At 33.0% G+C, this 16,209-nt stretch overlaps 2 long non-coding RNA genes across 3 annotated transcripts in view; both read left to right on the plus strand.

Annotated features, from left to right (window-relative positions):
• Positions 1-10,993, plus strand: part of LOC116152081 (uncharacterized) — a 101,808-nt gene extending 90,815 nt beyond the window's left edge. Inside the window, exon 6 of the long non-coding RNA XR_004135655.2 lies at positions 10,813-10,993. This is a non-coding gene — a long non-coding RNA (uncharacterized LOC116152081). The remainder of the gene's footprint in view (positions 1-10,812) is intronic.
• Positions 10,994-12,832: 1,839 nt separating this feature from the next.
• LOC116152082 (uncharacterized) overlaps positions 12,833-16,209 on the plus strand; it is a 63,441-nt gene continuing 60,064 nt past the window's right edge. The window contains exons 1-3 of one of the 2 annotated variants that reach the window (XR_010380484.1): positions 12,833-12,987; positions 14,135-14,176; positions 14,644-14,669. This is a non-coding gene — a long non-coding RNA (uncharacterized LOC116152082). The remainder of the gene's footprint in view (positions 12,988-14,134; positions 14,177-14,643; positions 14,670-16,209) is intronic. The other variant, XR_010380485.1, reaches the window with a different exon arrangement.

Consider the following 16,209-nt stretch of genomic DNA (forward strand, 5'->3'; position numbering starts at 1 on the left):
TCACCATAAAAGGAGTCTGACAGACAAAGGGAGCCCAGGGTCAAGTCCAATATTGCAGAAGGGGAGTGTGAGTTCTTACACAGCATCTTGGAGACAGCAGGGCTCATCATGACCTAGCCATCTCTTTGACATTTGAGGGCTCTTAGGAAGTGGCTTTGTCTGTGGAATAGAAGGGCTACAAATCTTTGGGGTCGAGGCTGCTTTGCTGTGGGACAGCCCTTGATGAAATGTTAATAGAAAAAGACAGAGTCCTGCTTCTCACTCAGAGGGAGGTGGCACTGATGATGAATTTCTAGTGCAAATAACATCCAGTTGGCTCCAGCAGTTGCTTGTGAACTACCACTGAGGCATCTGGCCCAGAGAAATACCCCTCAGTTCTAGTTTCTCTTACTGGAGACAACAGTGTCCAACGAACAGCTTGATTTGTGAAGGCAGGTTAGCAGACAAAGAAATTTGAAAAATTGGAGCGGAAAAACTCAGAAAAGAGAAGCCCACCTGCAAGTCAAATGAATGCAAATGCTCCAGATATTTGGAATATTTATGTAAATTGCCTCTATCGATACACAAAATCATCTGAAGCCTGAGACTGTAGGATTCGTAGTTTTTGGTCTTTGTTGAAATCCATTCTTCTACAGATACTTTAGTACAGCTTCAGTAGATAGATAGAGATATGGAAGGTAGACATCTTGTTTCCACATGGCAATGACTAGCATGTAGGAAGGAATCCAAAGTAGCAGGTCATTTTATTATTGCTACTATTTGGAGTGGAATTTTTTTTCTAGAATTTTATCTGAGGCTTTGGGTGCAAGTACTATTTTCCCAGAAAAAGAAATTAAAAGAGAAAAAAAAAAAAAGAAAGAAAGAAAGAAAAGAAAAACAGGGAATCTAAGGACAGAAACAAAACAGAAAAATCATTCTCTCAGGTGTTATAGCTCTAATGTGACCATTTCCTACAGAGATTTCAATGCAACGTTTCCCAATTAGAAATGTTTTTGTCTTTTTTGTCTTTTTCTTTTTAATAACTGTAAAAGCTTTTTCCACATAAGTTCTTCTCAAATGTTTTATAAGATTGTTTTCTTTGTGCTGTCCATGAGCTCATATTGCATATATATGACAACATTCTCATAAAGAATAGTGAAGAAGGAGCTAGCAAAATAATGGCTCACTACTTCCAGCTGGATAAGTTGACAAGATCCTATCTTGACAGGTTTTGCTGAGTTAAAGAATCTTCTGGAGAGTACTGAATTTTTCTTAAGACACAATCCTGAAAATGAAAGAATAAATGTGTAAGAGAGGTGACAGAGATGGCCTTAACAGGAAAATTACCTGGAAAGAAAGTGCCTTTGGATTTATTTTTGAAGGAAACTGATGTCGTGAATAGAATTCTAAGGGAAGCCAAGTTGTTCTCATGTATTCTTCTAGTACTTCTGACGGGATCCTGCCTGGCATTTGCATCTATAAATCCAGTTTCCTCATTCAAACTGAGCTCATCTAGAGCTCATCTGGAAGAATATGTCTTGTAAACATAGCTACATTTTGGAAGTCTCTGTTGGTTTTCTTGTTTAGGTAGGTGTTTGTGTGTGTGTATTTCTTTATATTAGTGGTAATAGCTTATAAAAGTTTTAATTGGCTAAACTCCTTCCTATTGTGCAGCTAGCCAGTATACTTTCTCTTCTAGGTAGTCTACTGCTATAGTAGCTAAAATCAATTTAACTTTTATAAATATTAATCCTTAAATGTGTAGTTGATCCAGGAATTTCTGAGGGCAGGATAGACTCTTATTAACAAATTCGTATTAGCCTCTCTCGTTATCTGAACCCTGATTTGTCTTTGCAGTGTCTTTGTCTTTCAGATGATGCTGGGACCTCCCCAGCTACAGTGGGGGGAACTTGGTTTGTCCAAACTACTAAAAAGGACCTCATTCTTCTTACCAAGTGATTGGTTTAGAGATTGAAGATTGACACAATTCTAATCCATGTTTTTTTCTTTTAATATACCAAGCATGGTTTAGCAGAAAGTTGGAAATAATTTCTGTCATTGATGCCATTGAGCTATTAAAACAAAATGCCAAAAAATAGCATTTGAAGAATTTTATGTGAGATAATAAACCCCTTACTATTTAAGTAATTTTGAATTGAGTCTCAGTTGCTGTCAGTCAATTCAAATTATTCTAGCTGACACATTCCATCTACATAAGAGCTTACAACAAAACATCTTGTAGTGAGTTGGTTTGAGTATCCTGGTCTAGTCAGAGAAGAATTTATGTAAGAGTTGAAGGTGAGAAAGGCAGGTTGGAATTAGACTATAAGATTCTTCAGTTCCAATTTTAGGCATTGACCTGCATCATGTAGACAAAGGGGAAGTAGTGTCTTGGTGACATTGATCTTGATCTTGTTGCAGTACATAGAATCTATTGGAGGAAAAAGACTAAAAACAGGGAAATGCATTAGGAGTCCAAGTGTGAAACAGTGAGGACTAGCATGGTAGTAATGATGAAAACGAAGGGTTCAAGTGAGAGAAGCTTGAAAAACAATAGATGGACATGGTGACTGATTAATACAGGGGAAGAAAACATCGACAAGACGATGGTTGTTCTGAGCTCTTGAGCCTGAGTAAATGAAAGAATGAACTCATCAACTGAAAACAGGTCAATCAGGAAATGAAGTTATTTTTGAGAGAAACTAAATTGAATTTAAGATAACAGTGGGGTGTTCAACAGAAGATATCTATTATGCTGCTGGAAATTCAGAACCATCCTTTAAGATGAGAGTTTCAGACTGATTTGAGCTATATTTTTAGATACAAAACCAATTTTTTTGTACATCAACCACACTTTTCTTCTACATGTGGTATAAGTCTCAGTAGGAACTTACATTTGGTTAGCAGTATTTGAAAAAGACATTTGAAACTCCTACATCTTAAATTTAATTCCCATTTATTATATAGTAGCTAATTTGTTCTTAAGTAGGTGATAATAGAGATTGTACTCTTAAAATAGAGACTGGTTATTATGTCATTAGAATGTGACTTTTGATAAAACTTCTTGAGACTGTAGAAATGAAGAAAAATATATTGGAGACAAAGGTTTTGGTGTGTGTGTGTGTGTGTGTGTGTGTGTGTGTGTGTGTAAAATCATTGTGATCCAGCTACATGAGGGGAAAAAAACACCTATTTTTATTAACTCTGGTAAATCAAATAATTTTTTTTTGATAGAAAAAAATCAAAGAATCTTGTGTTGTTGCTATTGCTCTACTTGGCAATATCAGTTGTAATAAGGGAGGGTAGAGGCAAAAAACAACACATTTTTGTGCAAAGAGAAGCCATAGTAGGCAAATCTGATATAAGGCTTGGAAAATGAGATGCTAAAATTTCTGGTTAGAGTGTTCATTTTTTTAAAAGGATCTAAGAAAGGCACTAAGAGCAACATCAATATAGGTGTATGATAACATAGAAAGGATGTTTGAAGAGAGATTGGACAGCCTGTGACTTGGTTCAGTTGCTGACACATGGTACTGACTTGACATATATTGACCAGGTCAATTCAGTGACTGCATTTGAGTGTGGTTTATAGAATGTTGGAGAGCAATATTCAACATGTGACTGCTCGAATTGGATTCATGATTGTCTAGCTGAGGACCCTCAGCGAGGTCTCTCTCTCATGCCAAGTTTCTCCATCTGCTTGATGGGAATAGAACATTCTCTAATTTACAGAATTGTAGTCAATACTTTAAAATGTTTGTATGTCTTTAAAAACCATAAAATTTTATAAGTACACAAGGAACTAAGATCATTTTGTTTGATTGAGAATAGTAATTTTTGACTATTTTCAACATAAAAATGAAGGCAGCCAATGAAGAGTCACACAACCGTAGGGGAAGGAGGCCTGCCATTTAGGAAATGATGCAAACCAGAAAGGAAATTATTTTGGATTGTAGTTTTAAGTATTTGCTCTATTCATTATTTTGTTTTACTCCTTCAGGAGCTCAGGTAATATGACTATTACTCCTTTTTTACTGGTCTTCTATTTCTGCTACTTCCTTTCTATGCCTTTTTACTTCTTTCATTATACAATTTTTATTTTCTTGGCTGCTTTCCTGCCTGTTTTCATTGCCCGTTATTCAATTTCTACTTAAATCTATTCTACCTTGGGCACCTTGTAGTTTATTCTTTATTTCTAAAATAATTTTACTTGTTATTTTTCCGTTTTTTTCCTGATTTCAATTTCTTTTTGTCATTTCTCCCGATTTATGTCTGTTCCTGTTTATTGTATTTGAATTTCTGATTCAAGCTGTCTTTTCATATCCTCAAAGGCTGGATTAAGCATGGTCAATCATATATGGAATGTTGATTTTTTTCATTTTTTCTACTTCCTGGTTATTTTGCAGGAAGGTTTTATTCAGTTAGTTTATGTGACATTTTGTTTCCTGATATTTTATGATAGCTTCACATGAACTTGTTGAACTTCCTCTTGTTCACTTTTATGGTGTTATGTTTTAAAAGATTCCAAGCTTAATGTCATCTTTATTTATTAGTAGAGCACAATCCAGGTACTTAATCTATCTTTTCTTTTCTTTTTTTGTATTGGTGTGGTGAAATAGAGGTTTTAAGTCCTCTCATTTATGGTTCTCTTTTGTTATGACAATAGTCTAGATTACCCACATATACGCACATACATCTAGGACTTTGAGGTAAGCAAAGGCAGACCTAGAGAAGCTTTCCTAAATGACAGGCCTCCTTCCTAAAGAGTTGTATGATACTTCAATTGGCTGCATTTACTTTATGAGAGAAATAGGCAATATTCTTTTACTCTAGGCTTTATATAAATGTGTGTATATATATATATATACGTATATATATATACGTATATATATATATATATATTTTCCCTTCACCAGCCAATTGCCAAGGAGTGATTTTTTTCCATTCTTCTTTGTTCTATTTTCTTTCCCAGAAGCTATACATTTTGAAAAGTACCCCATTTAGATTGAACCTGTCCTCTTAAAGCACTTGTACTTTGAAGTTCCTTCCTTATAGTTGCTGCTGTGTTCTGCCTGAACACATTTTTAGTATCTTTAGATTTAAAATGCACTTAATCTTTCCGACAATTGTTTGGATTCCCCTCGGATCCCTTCACTAGTTTTCTTTCTTCTTCCCTAGAGTTTTTCTGGCTCTGCTTTTGCTTGCCTCAAAGTCCTGCAACGGGGCGAGAGGGCAGGGGTTGAGTAGGAGCAGGAAAGATGGTATGCAGGGATGTGGTGATTCTTCTTTTTTTGCTTGTAGTTATTTTGATGTTCCAGTATTGTCTGTCTTTAACTGATGTTGAGGGCATCGTTGTTTGTAGAATTTAATTTGCTTTGTTTGGGTCAATAGGGGTGTTAGGAAGCTATGCACTGCCACTGTCTTTAGCCTCCCAGAAGCACCATGATTTCATGTATAACTGTTATGCATATCTGTGTACAAGTCTTTTGGAGCATGCATATTTTTATTTCTCTTGAATAAACATCTAGGGGTGCAATTGCTGAATCACAGGATAGGTATACATTTAACTTTTCAAGACATTATCTCTAAAGTGTTTGTACCAGTTGGCTCTCCCACTTACAATAGAGAGGGCTATATATTCTTTAATACAGACATTAGGGAGGATTAAAAATATGCCATGTTTTGTCTTCCATTATTGCTGTTGCTTTCCATTATATTGGATCTTTCTTTTATCTCTGGTTACATTTAATATCTTCTTTTTGTCTTTGATGTTCTGCAATTTTACCATGACACATTTGTGAGTATTTTTATTTATAATGCTTGAAGTTCACTTGGCTTTCTTGGTCTCAGGTTTAGTGCTTTCCCATAAGCCTGAAAAATTCTTTACCATCATCTCTGATAATTGCCTCATCTCTTTATCATATTCTTCTCCTAAAATTCAAAGTTCTGGTACATTAAAACATTTTAAATTATCTTTTAAACTTTCCATTCGTTGGTTTGTTTGAATATTTCTTTTATGTAAATTCTTTGGATCTATGTTTCAATTCAATAATTCTCACTTGACCAGTGAGTGTTATGCTCTTAAATATGTCCAGTTAGTTTTACATTTTAATTATATTATACATTGCAAGAGTTATATTTTGCTTTTTTTCATTATGATTGGATACCCTTTATGGATTTTTATTCCTTGCTTGTGTTTTTAAACTTGTTTTTTAATTTATTTCTTCATATTAATCATAATTATTTTATGTATGATTGCTGGTAATTTTAATATCTAAAGTCTTAAAGGATAGGAATCTGCTATCAATTGATTCTTTTAGGTATCGTTCATGGTGCCTTTTTTCCCTATGTGTTTGTGATTTTTTAAAAATGTAAGCTGCTTATTTACCTTAGAGATTTTTGTCTAGAAATTTATTCTTACTTCAGTTAAAATTATATTCTTCCAAAAAGATTCGTGCTTGCTTCTGTTGATTTCCTCAAAGAGTCATGCTTGCTTCTGTTGAGTTCCTCAAATAATAACCAGGGCAACTTAAAATTAAATTTTCCACATGAGGCTTTTCAGATAACAGTTACTACACATTAGAGGGCAGAGATGAATACAGCATATTCTTAGGGGAGAAATTTTGTTTGTTTGTTCCCTTCACTTAGTGCCAAGTTTGAGACAGTTGGCTTTTCTTGTTCTTCACTTCTTTGTGGCACCTTCATTTTTACTTTACCAGTACACTGATGGTGTGTCCACTGAGGTCTTACTTTGATAAAGAGGATTTTTTCTTATGTTCCTCGCCTTACTAGGCTCTAGCTTTATATCCTGTTCCCCATGACATGCGACCCCATGCAATCATCAATGGAAAATCAAGGAAATCTGGTTTTGTCAAAACACTTCATGGAAAGGTTAAGCTGCCTGGGTTTTCTCTTTTCACTAATTTTTAGCCACGGTGAATTCCTTGCTACATTTTAATTTTTCCTTATTTTTTAATTATTTATTTCAGTGAATTTTATCTGGTTGATTCTCCAGATTCTTGTCTGTCATTCTGTTAGATCTGGAAATCTCCATGCTCTTTTAAGGTGGCTTTTGAAACACCAGTGGAGATGTCTGTGTAGGTTGATGAACTGGATACTTTTTTTGAAGTTACCCAGAGCCTTGAAGAAAATAAATTAAATAATTATGTTTCCAAAATTAGAAAACATTCCATGTAGCTCTATGTTTCTATCAACAATCTACATTTATTTGAAAGTTTATTAAAATGGGTATAAAACACCAGTGTCTCCATGATACAGTCTTAACTATTTCTATGGAAAAAAAAAATCAGGACACAGATTAATTCCAATTTAAGTTTAGTATGTTAACCATATTATCTGAAAGTTATACAATGCCATTATTTCTCAGTCAGACTATCAATAACTATATAGAAGAAACAAAAGCAGAAAGAGTTTTCTAGGTAGAAGATGAAAGTAACACTTTTAAAAATTGTAAGCTGTTTAAGGGGCTAAATTGTTTAGAAATGGAATAAAACAAAGGCAACAGTGTTTTAAAAAATGAAGAGTTGATTCCAGAAACCAGTAAAATTGGTAAATATTATTGTAATAAAGGAATCAGCAAGGTAAGAAATAATTAGCTTTATTAAACCAGAACCATTTTGTATATGAAATTTAACTTTATTTTTAAGAGGTTTAAATTTTAATTGGAATTATTTTTATTTTGATTTGAGTGTCTCTAGTTCCAAAGTTTAAATGAAATCAAACTCAATTGGTACATACCTATTTTAAAATATGACAGCAATTTGGGAATATATTGAAAGCTATATGCTATTAATTTGAGGTTTTGGATAGACAATGCCATCGATTCTAGACAATCCTTTGGCAATAGAACATATGTACATAAGCCTTCCCTCTGAATATTGAAAGTATCTCTTAAATCTTTATTTTCCTGGAAATTAAAAAGCAACCTAAAAACATTTTAACTTTTTAAAAGTGCTTGGTTTTCATATTCTGTGGCTAAGTGGTAAGAGCCAGGAATTGGAGTCTTTTCCATGCATAATTCATACATACATGTACATACTTTTGTCTTCTTTGTTTATTGAAATATTCCCTCCTATTAAGAATCATTGAACCTTGGTTATTTATTTTGGTATCAGTAGGGTCTAGTTCAATGCTTGGCAACTTTTAGGTGCTAAACAGTATTACTGAATCAATAGCTTAGGGAATTTCTGATTTTTTTATCTCTGAATGTTTGTAATGTATGGATTTGCAAAGTTTTCACACACATACATGTCCATACTTTATATTTATGTACATCTTTAGTTCTGAAAGTCTCTATGGAAATCGTGTATACATACTCTTCATTTTTCTAGTGTTAAAAAATGAAGCCTTGAGAGATTAAGAAAAATAATTATTTTAGATCACAGTACTAGTGTGGTCCAACTGTGACTATAACTGAGATTTCCTGTGTCAGTTACATGTACATTTATTTGGGAGATGAGGGAATAAAATTACCTTGTAAGAAAAAATTTGATTACAGAAAACTTCAAATTTGCAGTCTTCTGCCTATTCGTGTTTAGAAATACTGTGAGCCTTTGGCCGGTATCCAGAATACAACATGGACATTTAGAGGTTATCTATTTCAAATTGCTGCTCCTATAAAGGAAACCTAGTTCTTTTGGAATTTATTTAGGTTATCTTTCCTTATCTAACTCTATTCAGAATTGAAAGCACTGCAGTCAGATTTAGCTATTATGCGTTTGTGGACTTGTTCTGATTTTCCTTTTGTCTGAACACATCTATATATTATCCTGCATTTATGTAAGTTTTGTATTTGAAAGCACTTCTACATCTATTATCTCACTTTATCTTTACGACAACCATCTGTGCTGCATTGGGAGTTACTATTATTACCACTTTCCAGCTGGTGAAAATAATACTAAGGAAGGTTAAGTAGTTTGTTCAATACCACATAATTATTAGAGGAGCCACAGGACTAAAATCTAGGGGTTGTAAATATTAGCTTATGTAAGTAAGAGCTTTCTCTTTAGATGATACTGCATGCTTTTCATATCCATGGTGAAATTAATTTATTATATATGCAAGGAATATAAACAGTATTTTATCAAATATTTGAATAATGACTGAATTATTTTTGAGTTGACAGAGTAATCATTTGACTTTAACATGGTCTTGTTCATAAAATTAAGCATGTCACTTTGTTTATTGCTATTTATTCAACAAATGTCTTGAGTTTTTACTATACACTAGGCATTCTTCTAAGCAGTGTTTTTATCTTGATGATAAAAATAATTTTTTAAAGAAAATTAGTGCATCTTCACTCAGCTAAAAGGAAATATTATGTGAAAATTTAGAGTTAAGACGAGATAATTTGGACCTCCAATTTATACTATGTTCTTGTTTACACTAGTATGGAAATAACACAGGAGCTGAGAAGTCCAAATGTCACTTTGACATATACCCCAAATTATACTCAGATGTCATAAAGCCATATGTATACAAAGAATCTTATAAAAATAGAATCTTATAACAATAGAATAACAAGGTAAAGTTAATGCTTAAACTTTTATCATATAGGAATAAAGTATTCACATAAGTGAAATTTCTAGACTACTGAATATCAACTTTTAGGGTACCTAGTATTAACAATTTAGATGAAATATTTCTAAGAACTAATACACAATTTTATTTTTTTTTAATATTAAACTACCTTTAAATGTTTGTGATGACTCAACCTTGTGTTATGCTTCTATGTGTTTTAGTATACTGTTGTGGGAGTTTAAGGCACTGTGTGCTTGGTGGTTCTCTTGGTTTTATTTTCTCTTCTTTTTAAAATATATTATCCTGTCAGCTTCTAAAAGCACCTTGCTGACTGTTTGTTTTCAATTTATTTTCTGCATACTGTTACTTAGAAAGAAATAATCTTTAAAAGGTAAATATGTAGGTATCTTTAGGTTAAAATTAGCTTACTTCTCATTAGAGACAGAATTATACAATAAAACAACTAAATACATATAAATGTATGGATAAAGTTTAATATCATGAATAAACAAAAGTGCCTATTAAAACAATAAAATTCTAGTTTTCACTTAGCAAATTAGTAAATTTTTATATTAATGCTTAGATTTTTAAGTGTGAAAAAATGGTTATTTTGTATACTGTTGCAATTTAGCAATAGGTATCAGGATCTATAAAATCTTAATTTTAACATAGAAATTATACTCTTGTGTATCTATACCAAAAATTTTAGGTAATTTCATGAATTTATAAGTAGATATGTATATATATATCTTGTACATTATTCCTCTCTGTGTTTTCTCAGAGGCAGAGGTAGGTGGATAGGGAGATAGGTTGATAGACTGACAGATAGAGAAAGAGAGATGTATGTGTATGTGTTTAGAGGAGGTATAATAAATTATTAAATAAAAAATCAAGTTTTAAGTATTGTATATTTAATAAAACATTTTATACATTTATAAATACATAGAAAAGAAATTAGTCTGAAATGGTTGATACCAAATTGTCAATAATAGTTATCGCTAGGTGGTAACGATATGAAAGATTTTCTTTATTTTCACGTCTTTATAATAGTCTTTTTAAATCAGCACATATTAATTTTATTAAAAAATATTTATTTTAATGGTTTAGGAAGTAAGGAATAAGAGTATACCGGCAGTAGAATTAAGGAACAATGCTGCGTCAATAGCGGTCTTGACAGTTTATATTCTGTTAAGAATTTTGACATCGTTTAATTGAGTAAGCACATCTATCTGTCTGCCATTATATGTGCTGTTTTGTTTAATCCTTATAGTGTATTATTTTCCCATTTTACAGATATGGAAGCTGAGATTGAGAGTAACTTACCTAAGGTGCTTTTTTGCTTACTTGTCATCAGTAGCAGTAAGTATGTTACTTGGAAGAATTCTAATGCCTACAGATACTAAACCAGTGAAACGTTGTTTAGGATTATAAATTTTGTTCTCTCTTACTTTGAAAGGTATTTAAATTCAGTACAATTACAGGGCAATATAGGGCAAGTCCATAGAAATTACTATTTTTTCCAATGTATCTTATTGTATGGCTTTAAGTGTAAGCAGTGGCTTAAATTCTGTGTGAGATAAAGACATACAAAATTAGTTTCTTTCACAAAGAAGCTACAAAAATAAGCTGAAAAAGAACATCTAAGTAGGAAATAAATATCATAAGGTAGGTACAGGTCAAGTGGGAATTTAGAAGAAGGAAAGAACTAGGATACCTCGGAAGAATCAGGAAATGCCAACTGGTCAGCTTATGAGTTGGATCTTGAGAAGTGGATAAGATATAGAAATGCAAAGATGAGAAATGCGTGGAGTGCGGGTGTGTGTGTCCCACATATCCCAGTCCTAGGGGATCCTATAAGTAAAGCCAGAGATATGAGAAAGTATTGGACACTTACTTGGAACTGAAAGTGATTCTGCAACTTTTGCACACAAACAAGGTTTGTGAGACTTGCAAGGTCTATAGGAAAATATTAGGCTGATAAAGAGAGTGATGGTCATATCCTGGAGAGCCATGATGCCAGGCCAAGGGGTTAGAGTTTTATTTTATTGTCAACAGGGAGTCACTGAAGCATTTCTATTGCATAATGATCTGATCAGAGTTGGAAGATTAGGAAGATTAGGCCAATAGTAACACATTCAGTGGATTATTAGGGAAGAATCTAGAGTTAGGAAAGTAAACTAGGAAAGTTTTCAAAGGTTCCACGTGTAAAACTACATCTTTGCCTTTACAGGATCCATAGAGCTGATTATATGAAACTTTGGCATAAAGGGAGAATGTACTATGAAAGAAAGAGATGAAGTGCTTTGCTTTGAGAGCATTTTATATGAAATGAGTATAAACTAATTAAAAGTTAATGAAAAATTATACATAATTCTGACATTCATCCTCTTTACTTGGATTTTTAATATAGAAACTCTTGTATTTACAAAGCTCTTGGCTAGAGCATGGTTGGGATTCTCATTGTCTGAGCATGTAAGTATAAATAGGGATGTGCCAGCTCCCCATCTTGTATTTTCAACTGAATCACAAAGCAGCTTGGAGTGTTTTCCTTGCTCTAGGAAAACACAGTGAACCGAGTGCTAAAGGACAGGAGTCTGACTAAAGCAGCCCAGGTGAGAGAGAAGAGGGCAGTGTCAGAACTTCTGTCACAGAATGAAGGAACCTAGCCATAAGATGATGCAAGAAGCTGAGGGGACTTACTAAGCACTGAGCCAAAGGGCAACAGTGATTGTGTCACGAGAGTTAAGAATGAAGAAATCCAGCCAGAGCCTTCCCCAAAACACAGAAAATGTGGTAGATTTAAGCATATCCCTAGAAAGATCTTGAAACCATCTTATAATAGGAGGAATTATTTGAGAAACTTTTGCCTTCTCTGGCCCCCCTGCCTCTTTTCATATTTCTCTGAACTTTACTTGCTTTATTCTTTTTGGAAATGATAGAAGCTCTAGTTAGTAATGGAAAGGTTAGTAATGGCATATGGGAATACCATATGAGGAAAGAGGGAGAAAGGAACTTACACCCTGCCTCCAAGAGACTTCAGGGTTTTTCCTCTAACAAGTGCAGAAGTTGGAAAGGTTAACTTGTATCAAGTTCAACCTTTCAGTTATTATTTGAATCTGGACTGTCAAAATTTTGAATTGAGACTAGTACTAGGAGTAACCAGTGAACTCATGGGGCCCCTCCTGAGTTTTCATCTGGGAATGGGAATTGGTGAAGAAAGATACACACATCAACCTGATGTAAAAGGAAACTGAAAACATGATAAACTTCCTTTCATGTTTTCATTTCATGACTCCTGCTTGTTTAGCTTAATACTACGGTGTTGGAGAAACAAAAGTTGCAAGTTATGAAAATGATGAAGATTTTCATGAAGTCAATGGAAGTGATATTGGGATCTGATTAACAAGTGAAAAGTTGACAGAGTCAGAAAGTTAACAAGGAACAGAAAGTCAACAAGCATGATGTTCAGTGAGTAAATCAGGGCATGGACTTCTCTGTCATAATGTAGTGATGATTAGAGTACTGCATGCATTTGTCAAAAGTTATCAAGCTCTTCACCTAACATTAAGGAATGTTATTACATGTAAAATAAGCACCAGTCAAAAAAAAGAAAATACATTTTTTCCAGTTTTATTATGTAGAATTATTATAGTTTGACTGCACATACACATTATATTGCATATAAATACATGTAAACAGTATACTGCACATTTTTTTAGTTTTCATGTATGTACTGATTATTGTTTCTAAGAACAAATTCGATCTTTAACTTTTTAAACTTACATAGTTATCAAAGGAATAAAGCCAACTACAAAATAAGAATCAAGAGAATGTGGTAATCCAATCATAAAGGATAGTCAAACGTGCTTACACATATTCAAGAAATCAAAATAATAATTAGTTCATTTGTGTCATTATTATTGTTATTATTTATTAGACTCTTCATATAAATGATGTCATATGGCATTTTTCTTTCTCTTTCTGGCCCACTTCACTTTGAATGACAGTCTTCAGGTCCATCCATGAATCAATTAAAAGGGTTAAATAAGGTTCTTGGGAAAATGTTGAAGCCATTAAATATATTTTGCCAAAATGACTCTTTTTGTGTGCTGAGAAAGTGAAGCATGAAATGCAGAATTTTAGGTTATCATATAATTTTGTCAAAAAAATTGACAAATGAAAAACAAAATATCATTTGTGCTTCATATTCATTTAAAAATAAATAAATGCCTATATTCTATTTAAGAAAATAAAATCCATATTTTCATAATTTTTCTAAATAGTTGAAGACAGTCCCAAAAAACCTTTTCACCTTAAATTCTGAATTTATTATTAGTTTTTGAATTTAGTTTAAAAATCATAGTAATTCATATGAATAGTTCTAAAAGAAGTTAAATCATAAAGTATATCATTACTATATTTCCTTTCCAGTAAACGTTTTCTTACAGCTAACTTATTTTTAAAATTTTAAAATGCTTTGTAAGTGCATTATTACTAAAATTACTCAAATGTATCCAACAGAGCTATAAACCTTTATTAATATGATTAAATATATTACATGTTTCTAACAGTATTTTGTTAGTTGGATAAATGCCTTACAGAATCTTCTATTTAGGTCTGTGATCCAGCTGGAGTTCATTTTTGTGTCTGGTGTGAGGTAGGAATCCAACTTTATTTTTTGCATATAGATATACATTTGTCCCAGCACTGTTTATTAAAACACTATTCTTTCCCCATTTACTTTTTTTAACTGAAGTATAGTCGGTTACAATGTGTCAATTTCTGATGTAAGTCATGCATGCAATGTCTCAGTCATGCATATACATACATATATTTGTTTTTATTTTCTTTATCATTAAGGTTATTACAAGATGTTGAATATAGTTCCCTGTGCTATACAGAAGAAACTTAAAAAAAATATATATATATATGGAGAGAGAGAGAGAGAGAGAGAGAGATAGGTATATATATATATATAGTGGCTAACATTTGTAAATCTCAAACTCCCAAATTTACCCCTTTTCCATTCCCTCAGTAACTATAAGATTGTTTACTATGTCTGTGAGTATGTTTCTGTTTTGTAGATGAGCTCATTAGTGTATTCATTTTTTTTCTTTTTTTTAGGTTCCACATATGAGTGATATCATGCGGTATTTTTCTTTCTCTTTCTAGCTTACTTCACTTAGAATGATGATCTCTAGTTCCATCCATGTTGTTGCAAATGGCATTATTTTATTTTTTATTGCGGTATAGTATTCCATTGTATAAATATACCACATCTTCTTTATCCAGTCATCTGTCGATGGGCATTTAGGTGGTTTCTATGTCTTAGCTATTGTATATAGTGCTGCTGTGAATATTGGGGTGCAAGTATCTTTTCAAATTAGAATTCCTTCTGGATATATGCCCAGGAGTGGGACTGCTGGATCATATGGTAAGTCTATTTTTGGTCTTTTGAGGAATCTCCATACTGTTTTCCATAATGGCTGCACCAAACTGCATTCCCACCAGCAGTGTTGGAGGGTTCCCTTTTCTCCACAGCCTCTCCAGCATTTATCATTTGTAGACTTTTTAATGATGGCCATTCTGACTGGTGTGAGGTGACACCTCACTGTAGTTTTGATTTGCATTTCTCTGATAATTAGCATGTGCCTATTGGCCATTTGTATGTCTTCATTGGAAAATTACTTGTTTAGGTCTTCTGCCCATTTTTGAATTGTTTTTTTTTTTGTTTTTTCTTATAAAGTTATATGAGCTATTTATATATTCTGGAAATTAAGTCCTTGTCAGTCTCATCTTGTGCAAATATTTTCTCCCATTCTGTGGGTTTTCTTTTTGTTTTGCTTATAGTTTCTTTTGCTGTGCAAAAGCTTATAAGTTTAATTCTGTCCCATTTGTTAATTTTTGCTTTTATTTCTGTTGTCTGGGTAGACTGCCCTAGGAGAACATTGCTAAGATTTATGTCAGAGAATGTTTTGCCTATGTTTTCTTCTAAAAGGTTTATTGTGTCTTGTCTTATGTTTAAATCCTTAAGCTATTTTGAGTTTATTTTTGTGTTGTATGGTGTGGGGGAGTATTCTAACTTCATTGATTTATATACAACTGTCCAGTTTTCCCAACACCATTTGCTGAAGAGACTATCTTTACTCCACTGTATGTTCTTACTTCCTTTGTCAAAGATTAATTGACCAAAAGTTTGTGGGTTTATTTCTGGGCTTCCTGTTCTGTTCTATTGATCCTTATGTCTGTTTTTTGTACCAATACCATGCTATTTTGATTATTGTAGCCCAGTAGTAATGTTTGAGGTCTAGGAGGGTTATTCCCCCAGCTTCATTCTTTTTCTTCAGTATTGCTTTAGCAATTCTGGGTCTTTTGCGAGTCCATGTAAATTTTAGGATTGTTTGTTCTAGTTTTGTGGAAAATGTCCTGGGTAATTTAATAAGGATTGCATTAAATCGGTAGATTACTTTGGGAAGTATGGCCATTTTAATAATATTAATTCTTCCAATCCAAGAGCATGGGAGATCTTTCCATTTCTTTAAATCATCTTTAATTTACTTAGTCAATGTTTTGTAGTTCTCCGCGTATGTCTTTCACCTCGTTGGTCATATTTATTCCTAAGTATTTTATTAAAATCTCTCTAGAATTTGATAGCTATGTTTCACCTATCACTTCCTGTCTTCTTAAGCT

Source organism: Camelus dromedarius, chromosome 3, assembly GCF_036321535.1.
Source record: "Camelus dromedarius isolate mCamDro1 chromosome 3, mCamDro1.pat, whole genome shotgun sequence".
NCBI lineage: Eukaryota > Metazoa > Chordata > Mammalia > Artiodactyla > Camelidae > Camelus > Camelus dromedarius.